Source organism: Panthera leo, chromosome B4 (assembly GCF_018350215.1).
Source record: "Panthera leo isolate Ple1 chromosome B4, P.leo_Ple1_pat1.1, whole genome shotgun sequence".
NCBI lineage: Eukaryota > Metazoa > Chordata > Mammalia > Carnivora > Felidae > Panthera > Panthera leo.
In genome coordinates, this window is record NC_056685.1 from 84,432,359 (window position 1) to 84,443,536 (window position 11,178).

Sequence of the window (11,178 nt, forward strand, 5' to 3'; positions counted from 1 at the left end):
GGTGCTTGGGTGGCTCAGTTGAATATGTGTCTGACTCTTGATTTCAGTTCAGATCATGATGGCACAGTTTGTGAGATTGAGCCCCACATCAGGCTCTGCACTGTCATTGCAGAGCCTGCTTGGGATTTTCCTCTCCCTCTCTCTCTTCCTCTTGCCCTTGATGCATGCTCTCTCTCTCTTAAAAATAAATAAATAAACATAAAAAATTTAAAGTGGAAAAGGTAACTTTATACCATTATTGTAAGCAAAAAAAACCCCATTATTTGCCATAAAGAAATGTTTAGATCAATACAAATGAAAAGCAATATACAAATATTAAAATATTACACATTAATATTAATATTAAACAATGTGCACATGCTTTGAAATGTGTCTTGTGTTCAACCACTGGTGTATGAGCCGTGCCTTGGAACCAATGTTTTATATTGTAAGAACCATCTATGGTTTTGTTTTGAGCTAGGCTTTGCCCTGCAGACTTCACAGGGTTGTTGAGATAAACATGTGAGATAAAATTAAGCTCTTCTATACAAGGGTACATGGTTATTAGTTTTATCCTATTTCTATTGGAGAAGATAAACAAGTGAAGTAATAAGACCACAAAGAAGTCAGGATATGGAGAAGGAATCATATTTCATTCATATAGTTGCTCATGAAGATGTAATTCAGTTTTCCTCAGACTTCCGGAGAATTCCACAATTCAAAGCTCTTCCAGGAAAATTGCTTTTCCTGTCACTAACTCATCATCAAAGTGATTTTTCAGATTGCGAAGTCGAAAATATTTCATTTTCAATTGATTACAATTTCAGTCACAGGGAGTATGTTAGTTGGAAATAAAAGCTATTAGTACATCAACTCTACCATCAATATCAATTTTTATTTAGAAGTAAATACTCACACAGAGTAAAAGCTCACACAAACGCACACCATACTTTATCAAACAAATCCTACATGATGTGATGACGGAGGGGTCATCGTTCTTTCTCGTGTGGTTAGTTTTGAATGCCCTTGGTAAAAACATGAGGAGCAACCACAAACTCACTATCCAGGCCAAGAATTGGAACACTGACAATGACTCACATTTACCTGTCTGCTTTCCCTCCTCTCATTGTTCCTCCCTCCCTGGAGGTGATTACAGTACTGAATTCTGTGCTTATCTTTCCCTTTATCAGTACCTTTCTTCCCCTTGGTTTTATGATACATCTATGTCTAAACAGTGCATCACTTTGCTTTATTGAATTTGGAAAATTATACAAAGGGTGTCAAGCTATTAGTAGCCTTCTGAGAATTGATTTTTGCACTTGGTACTGATTTACATCACGGAGGTCACTGCGTATTGTTACATATAGCCACAGTTCATTATTTTTTTATTGCACATATGAACACACTGTGTGTGTGTGTGTGTGTGTGTGTGTGTGTGTGCGCAATATAAAGTAAATTACTTATCCATTCTTCTTACTTATCCATTCTTGGGCATAATTACTTATCCATTCTTAGGCATCTGAATTGTTTCCAATTTTGTTGCCACCACAACTACACTACTATTATTGAGCAAACACAGGTGAATAATCTGAGAGCATACCCAACAGTCTTTCCTAAGCACCACTGGGGAAACTTGTGGTCATAGGTGCATTAGTCATCTAAAGACCCACAAAACTGTCCTTTGGTATTGCCATCACCTGTGATCATTAATATAAAGCAAGTAGGGGCTTGTTATAATATGTAGCTCCTGTATCGAGGAGATAAAGACAGTGAATCCTTTGCTACCCTCAAGAAGAAGGAAAATGGATACGACATTTTATTTTCACAGTTTGCATTATAAAAGTTAATTACTCAAAATAAATAATAAATTTCATATTCATTTGGTTTTAAGAAAAGTTACAGAGAGGGAGGGAGGCAAACTATAAGAGACTCTTAAATACTGAGAACAAACAGAGAGCTGATGGGGGGTGGGGGAGAGGGGAAAGTGGGTGATGGGCATTGAGAAGGGCACCTGTTGGGATGAGCACTGGGTGTTGTATGGAAACCAATTTGACAATAAATCATATTTAATAAAAAATAATAAAATAAATTAAAACAAAAATGAAAGGCTGGAACATGCTATCAATCAGTAGCTCTTAAACTTTACTGCATATTAGAAATCACTTGGGGGGGGGAGATTTTTAAAAATTCTGATGCCTACGCCATTCTACAAACCAATTCGAACAGACTCTGGAAGATACAGTTCCCTGGTGATTCCAATATACAGCCAAGATTGAGAACCCATGCTCTGAGCCGTAGGCTCTAACCTATCACCCATCCTTACACTGGGCATGTGCAGGCTGGGGTTGACTACTGTGAACCTGGGAGAAGGAAAGAGCACTCAGAAGACAATATCAAACAAACATAAGAAAAGAGAAGTAAAAATTTTCCAATCCATGACCATTTAAACTACAGGAGTTCACAAACTGAGAAAATCCCAGTCACCTTGATTCTTAAGTGATAGAAGCAGCTGCTCTCCTGGAAACTTTGCTGGAGTTTCTGTTTCTGTTTCCATCTCTCTCTCTCTCTTCACAGTACATTTTGACGTTTTCTTCCTCACTCCACCCATCCCAACCTTGGCAGGCAAGCTCTGGAAGGAATTAGAAAACCAACAGCATCTAGGACTAAGGTTTTTGCATTGAAATGCATTTCCCTCTTGGTCACTTCGCTGTTGTTCTTCTGTGTCCTTTTCACAGAATGTCGCTCACACTCATTGCATAAAGAATTCTGGAAATTAAGGCAGGATGTTTGCCCTTCCTTCCAGAAAGTTTGATCTCCAACATTTTGTTACTCAGTGTTTATCTAGTACGCACTGGTGGAACAGGTGCTGGGCGCTGTGCACTCGGCGACATAATGAGACTGTGGAAAGGAACAAGTCTGCAATTGGGTGGGGCAAAGGGATTTCCAAACAAACAGTATCTTTAAAAAGTAATCACTACACTTAATTTTTGAAATAATTGTATACTTCAATGTTTTAAAACCCAGAAAGTAGAAAAGTAAAAAGTCTCCCTTCTACCATTGTCCAGTTCACAAACACCCCAACAGATAAGCAGTATGATTAATTTCTTGTGTATGTTTCCAGAGATTTTAGCATAAATGCGAATACAAATATGAACATATATTTTTCACTCTCCCCTTTATTCACAAATGATAGATTATTTCACACACTGCAATCTTTCCATAGAAATACATGAAGACCTTTCTCATTGTTTTATATAAGTATATAGTTTCATTATACTGATATTCCATAATTCATTTTACCAGCCTCAAAAACACAAACGTTCAAATTTTTTTCTCTAATATTTTTCTATAACAAATAATGCCACATTGAAAACCTGTATGCACATGCCATTTCATCATCTCATACATGTAAAGTCTAGGATAAATTCTTAGCAGTGGGACTGTTTAGTCAATGAGCCTGTACTTTTTAAAAAATTTATAATTATCCCATTATAAGATATTTTCTAAGCTTGCCTATTTATTTATTTATTTATTTGCTTGTTTTTTTATGTGATCTCTACACCCAACGTGGGGTTCGAACAATGACCCCAAGAACGAGTCACATGTTCTACCTACTGAGCCACGGCACCCCTGAACTTGTACTTTTGATAGATATTGCCAGTAATATATGGAGCTACCTATATCCTCACTTCATTGCCTGCACACAATGTTCATTGAAATTTGAATTTTTGCTGATATGATGGGTGGTGATTTTTGCTGATACTGTGTGATATTAGTTCCCATAACCTTTATTATGAATGAAATGGAACATTTCTTTATAGCACCAGTGTTATGTAAGTGGGGGTGAAAGATGTACTTGAATTAAATAGAATAGAAACAAGAATTTATCATTTCTACATCTGGGGTGGGGGTACTCAGACAATCCTTAGCAGTTTGTATTGGATTCTTTTTCTTTTCTTTTAAAAAAATTGTTTTAATGTTTATTTGGGGGGTGGGGGTAGAGACAGAGTGAGACACAGAATCCAAAGCAGGCTCCAGGCTCTGAGCTGTCAGCACAGAGCCTGATGTGGGGCTCCAACCCATGAACTGAGAGGTCATGACCTGAGCTGAACTCAGATGCCCAAGTGACTGAGCCATCTAGGCGCCCCAGCATTGGATTCTTTTCCAAAATGCCTTAATGAGTCATGGTGAGAGCATGAGAAGCATGTGGCTTTTTTGCCTTTTTTTTCTTTCCTATCCGATTCGTTCTACTTGATCTTTTAAAATACACCATGGCCTCAGCTTCTGGATTGCTACCCATGTTGTCTATGAGCTTGAACTTATGCCTTTTAGGGTTTACAAAGAGCCTTTGGGTAGATAATCTCATTTAAGGCACTCAACAGCTGTCATTTACTGTTGAGAAACTGCCTCTATTTTAATACAGAGAAATTAAATTACTTGCTGTCAGCCTCACAGCTAGCCTAACCTGGGTCATGTTGCAATCCATACGCAAGAACTTGAACTCCAAATTGAGTGCATTTTCTAACTAGACTTGAGGTAGTTGACTGTGACAAAAGAATCTTTGGTTTCCCCTTGCCTCTGCGTCTCCTGCATCCACAGAGAGGTCATTAGCAGTCTAGTGAGCAAAGACACTAACAGGGTCTCATACCCCTGATTTCCACCCCCCCACCCCCAACCTCACTCGCATTGACTTTTCTTTGGGTCCAGCTGTCAGAACACGCATTCCAGTCAGAGTGACTTAAGAGACTTACTTCATAGGCAAGTTGGTGCACAATTGATTAGGAATTTCTTGCAGCTTCCTTCTGACCTGGTCTTGCTACGAGGTTTGTCACTACAATCAGAAGGACTGAATCACCCACCTTGCCAATTGGGATATTTGTTCTTTGGTCTACAATAAATTAACTCAGTCCTGAAAGAAACTTTTTATCCCATTGGTATCCATCATTGCCATTCTTGAAAGCGTTTTTGAAAGGAGCAGGTGAATCAGAGCATTTTATGAAATTGTCAGCCTGATTCCTTGGAGGGCCAGACCTAAACAGCAATGTGAAAGGAGCTGGCACACATTATTTTTCTCAGCTTTAGAGTCTTTGATCTTCAGCACAGAAAGCTGTATGTGGTTTCCTTCTTTGTACAAGGGCGCTCTATTTTTATTTTGGTCTGAGCCTCCATGGCATCTTCTGACAATTTCATAAAAGATTCTAGTTCAACTGAATTAAATGGTGAGCTGCCTCAGGTGCAGAGGGTGTGACTTGATCCCCATTATTATTATTATTGGGCTGCATAGCCGTCTTATCTGGTCATATTAGTGATTTGCGATGAGTCTCTTGGGAAGAGTCCACAACCCTGCGGACGCTTGAGGAACAAATCCAGCTGAGTGGTGAGTCCTGCTTTGTAATAAGTGAACTGCCATGTGTAAAGCCCAGAAGAAAACACTGAGGGGGTGAACAAGTTGACCAATTCAATAGGCATGGAAAGTGATAAAGACACAGAAGTGATTTTGGAGAAAGCTTACAAACAAAGCACAGTTATGGATAATTAGCTGGAAAAATGCTATTAACTTCAATGCCTCCCAAATAATTAATGCTCTCATTTAAAATCAAATTTCATTCTTACCACATTCACCTTCAGTTTCTCTGTTTTTCACCTTTTCTTCCACAACACTTGTTTATTTACTTTTTCCCCGTCTCTGTCTCCTTTCACTCCTGTATCTCCAGAATGGAGCAAACATTCAATAAACATTTGCCAAGTTAGTAATTGAAGGGATCCAAGGCGGATACATCTTTACTTGGCTCTGGTCTCCCCGCTTTCCTCTTCCAGGTGAGGGTCTTCTCTGACCTATACTTTCTACCTTTCTGTTTTCTACTATGTTGCTTCTTCCATTTCAACATTTAAAATTACTCATTTAGGGGTGCCTGGGTGGCTCAGTCAGTTAAGCATCTGACTTTGGCTCAGGTCATGATTTCAGGGTTTCGTGAGTTTAAGCCCCGCATCAGGCTCTGTGCTGACAGCTGAGTCTGGAGCCTGCTTTGGATTCTGTGTCTCCCTCTCTGCCCCTCTCCATCTTGTACTCTCTCTCTCTCTCTCTCTCTCTCTTTCTCTCTCTCTGTCTCTGTCTCTGTCTCTCTCAAAACTAAGTATATATTGAAAAAATTTTTAAATTACTCATTTAAAATTACTCTCATCTTGGAAAAGTAGCAAGAGGTTTTTGTCAATCCAATGTGCCCTGCACCTATCACTTATCATTCTATTCCTCTTCCAGTCAAGCTTCATGAAATGCCTATCTGTACTCACTGCCTCATTTTCCTGCTTCTGCTGCATTTTCCAATTCCATGCAGTGTTATTTCTGTCCCTTACAGTATCCCAGGTAACCCCTGGACCCCTTCCCTGTGCTTATCAAATTTGTTCCTTTAGTAGCATTAACAGTGTCAGTCACTCCTGGAAACACCACTTTACCTTGGCTCCTGACCCCATGTTTTCCTACTTACTCTTTTTACCCTCCTTATGTTTCCTTTGAAAGCTTCTTTCCTTTGCCTGTTTCGTAGACGTTGGTACCCTTATTTTTTTATGGGAAATTTATTTTTATTTTTATTTTTTAATATGAAATTTATTGTCAGATTGATTTCCATACAACACCCAGTGATCATCCCAACGGGTGCCCTCAATACCCATCACCCACCAACCCCTCCCTCCCACCCCTCTTAAACCCTCAGTTTGTTCTGTTTTTAAGAGTCTCTTATGTTTTGGCTCCCTCCCTCTCTAACCTCTTTTTTTTTCTTCCCCTCCCCCATGGTCTTCTGTTAAGTTTCTCAGGATCCACATAAATATTGCTGTCCTTCAGAGTCACTCTACCTTCTCTCCCCAGGCAGTTTCTCTTTCTCTCCCGGCTTCCATGATCTCCCCCTCAGAGCTCTCTCAGACCTGTTTACAGAGCTGCACAGAAGTATGACAAGGATCTTGGGGCCCCTGGGTGGCTCAGTCAGTTAATCGACTGACTCTTAATTTCAGCTCAGGTCATGATCTCACCATCGTGGAGTCGAGTTCCGAGTCCGGCTCTGGGCTGATGGTGTGGAGCCTACTTGGGATGCTCTCTCTTGTCTCCCTCTGCCCCTTCCCCTCCTGCGCTCTCTCTTTCTCTCCCAAAATAAATAACTAAACATTAAAAACAATAAATATTACAAGTATCTGCACCCAGCTGCCTCTCAGCATTTCCGTCTCAAAATGCTGAGAATTTTGTCATCTCTTCCAGAATTTTTCTTCTCTTCCTACTTCCCGGTTTCAGTGAATGGTGCCCTCATCCTTCTTCTGGTGGTCCAGTCCCAACCAGAAAAACAGGTGTCAGCCATAACCTCTCCTCCAGTCTCACCTCTCTAATGGATCACAAAGTGCATCCACTGAAACGTTTACAATGCTTCTTCCTCCAATCCCCACTGGCTCTGCCCAGGGACGGGCCACTGCCCCTTCACATCTGTAACTAAGACTTTCCTCCGAGTGGCCATCCAACCTTCACTCTTGCAGGGCCAAAGTCCATCTCCATACACTGCCAGGTTGATCTTTCCAGAATGCGGATTGGGCAACATCCCTCTTTACTTAACGTCCTGCTTCTGCCTTTGTATTAAAGCAAAACACGTCAGCATGTCAGACAAGAGCTACAGAAGACCTACAGCATTGCTGCTACGCCTCTTGTACCCTGCTTCAGACCCTCATTCTCCAGGTCTGGGCTAGCTGTTAACTTCCTCCAGAAATCTATCCTGACTTCACCAGTGGCTGAGTAAAGAGTCCTTTTTGTGTTTTTACCACAGCATACTAGTATCACTTTTTTAGTGCCTTGTAATTCGTTTTTTACTCATAAATCCTCTCAAATAATAAGTTCCTTGAAGGCACTGGCTGCTTTCATCCTTCTTATCACTATGTCCCAAGGATATTTCTTGGCATATACTAGATACTCATTTAATATTATACGACGAAAAAGATGAGTGTGCCTAAAGTACTTGACATAGGTCCTACTGTTCAATGAAAGGTTGGAATCGAATAATATATATAAAATGATCAGGGTAGTCCTCCAATAAATATTATTCCTTTTTCCTTTCTTATTTGATTCCTAAGAAACATTTGCTTCGAGCTGTGGAGTGGGTTAACTTAGTCTTACAGTGATTTCAATTCTTATACTAAAACCTATTGCCATTTAGAGCCAATAGAAGTATAGAACTTTATGGCTGCAATTGTCTTATCTATAGTTCAGTGCTCCGTGAAAGTACTGCAATCATATTTCTAGAATAAATTGAAGCCTATTGAGAATGAACAGAATGTACTAGCCATAGGGTAGCTGTTCCATAGAGTGACACTTGGATTGGTTCTTGGATTTCCCAGTTGGAAACTTAGTCAATGATCAGATGACTTCACAAAAGAAAATAATAACAATAGTTATTAGCAATGATAAAAATATCTCGTGGATGGATGCATCTATGCTATTTACTAAACACATGAATGCACATGCAGATTCCATTCAATTAGTATTTACTGAGAAGCAGAAAGGCACTGCCAGATAATGTAGCTTTATAAACCATAGCAAAGCGTATGGAGAAGGCTGTTCAAATAATACTTTTGTTCTTTCTTCCTACTTGAACATTTTTTAAACTGATAATAAAAATGACACGTCTCACAAAGAACGATAACGTTTATATAAGCCTCAATTATTGCATTTGACCCTCACAACAATCCCAAAAGTACTAAGGAGATATTATTTTCACTTTCAATATGAGGAAACTGAGGCAACATCTATTTATTTGTCTATTTATTCCTCACTTACTGAACATGTCCTATGTCCTAGATACCTTGACAGACACTGAGATGTGAAAACAAAAAGGATTACCACCTGCTCAATCACTTCTAGTTTTAAGATAATTTACCTCCTTCCCTCACCCTCACATATCCCTATCCCCAGTCTCCAGTTGTTTAATTTATGCTACAGAGCTCTGTGTACCTGGGGTGGGGTAGGGGATGGAGGCAAAGGGACAAAGAGCAGAGGGAGGTGGGGGAGAGCAAGAGGGAGAGAAGAGGAGAAGAGAAAGAATGGGGATAAAAATGTATAGCTCTTGGGGTTCCTGGGTGGCTCAGTCGGTTGAGTGTCTGACTTAGGCTCAGGTCATGATCTCACACTCTGTGAGTTCAAGCCCCACATCGGGCTCTGTGCTGACAGTTCAGAGCCTGGAGCCTGCTTCAGATTCTGTGTCTCCCTCTCTCTCTCTGCCCCTCCCCCAGTTGTGCTCTGTCTCTCTCTGCCTCTCAAAAATAAAGAAATGTAATAAAGAAATTTTTTAATGTATGGCTCTTGAAAAGCAATGAATACCCTTGGGTCACTGACTGATTTTTCCCTTTCCAGTTCGCACCCGAATACATCCAGCCACCTCTTCTCCATCTCTTGTCCTTACACACCACAAAGTTCTTTACAGACTTATAAATCACACCCCTTCCGTGCTCTCCAGGTTGAGATATGGTCCAGTGGTGGTGCTCTGCTCTTATTCTTACCTCCTTGGAGGTGCTTTGTGGAATTTTAGAGTCTGGAAAGCCAAAGTCTACATTTGTAGATGCTTTTGCAGCGAATTCTGGATACCAACTAGATATACTTCTGCAAGATTTGGAAGCTGGTAGTGAGGTGGATGCTACCTCACTTCTGCTGTTTCTGCTGGCAAACAAGGTCTAGCTAGGGGCATGAATGCTGAGAAGCAGTATGCTGTGGATTTCTGATCCCTGCATCATATCTGTGGCTTTAGTTATTGCACTCAGTGGTTTCAGTGGAAGTCCCCTCCTTCCACTCCTCTAAAACTTCTCATGATTTTAGAAGCATTTAATTTCTGTATTAAATTCCTTGCTATTTAAAATACCCGTAGAGTTTTCTGTTTGCTCTACAGAACTGTGAAAAATACACCAACTTTTGCTTGAATTAATTTGAAGAATTTCTGTTTTCCCAACCAAATTTGTCCTGACTGAGACAGGGAAGATATCAAGAAAATACCATTGACGCAGAGAAAGTCTTAAAGAATGTATGTTCTAGTAGCTTACTTGGTTTCATGCAGCTTGTAATGAGGAAGCCTGGGTTGTTTTGGTTTTTTTTTTTTAAGGGATCTAGTATAAATTTTTGTTTGTTTGTTTGTTTTGAGACGGAGAGAGAGAGAGGCAGGGGCAGAGAGAGGAGACAGAGGGGATCCCATCAGGCTCTGTACCGTCAGTGCAGAGCCCGACACGGGGCTTGATTCCATGACCCTGGGATCATGACCTGAGCCAAAAATAAATAGATGCTCAACCAACTGAGCCATCCAGGCACCTCCAGGAGGTATGGATTTGAATCCACATACTTGGACCCTGGATTTCAGAGTCTTTTACTTATATTACCTATCACTTTTCCAAGGCAGTTAGCATATTACTTCAGTACCTGGCAGAAAGTAGAAGAAAATCAACGTATGTTTTTCCATTCGAACTGGATTTTCAACATCTCACAGGATATATTTTAAATATAAACACAGGGAATGCTATGTGAAACCATTACATTCTTTTTGGAAACAAGTAAAGAAAATACTTTATATTTAGAAAAGCAAAGTAGAAGTGAGAAAAGAGTAGAAAGGTAAGACTTTAAATATTAGAAAGTAGTGGTAATTTTTCCTATTATAGTAAAAAATAAGTTTTCATTATAAAATAAAACAATTCAACTTTCAAAGATTTAGAATTCATAGACATATCATTTATGAAAATTCCTTCTGACTTTTACTTTTTATTTAAATTCCTTCTCATACCAGAGTCAACTGAATTATTCAGCAAAACTTCCATTATTTCAGAGCAATATAGTGTAACAGCTAACATGGACCCACTGAATGTTGTCTAAGGTCACCGGACTGACTACTGACCTGATAGAATCATGTAGAATTGCTTTATGTGTCCATTTAACTCATAGAACTTCCATTACATCTTGTGGATATTTTATGCAATTTGAAAGCCCTACAGATAAGATCTAGGATAAATTTTATACAGCACATGTATACTATAAATTATGGATGATTTAAGTGAATTACTGTCAAAAATAATAAGTGACATGATATAGGTAGGAACAAATAACTGGATGGAGAAATGACTTTACCCACAAGAGAAAAGCAAGACATCTGTTCCAGGTTTCAAACATAAGCAGGAGTGGACCAGCCCTCGGGAGTG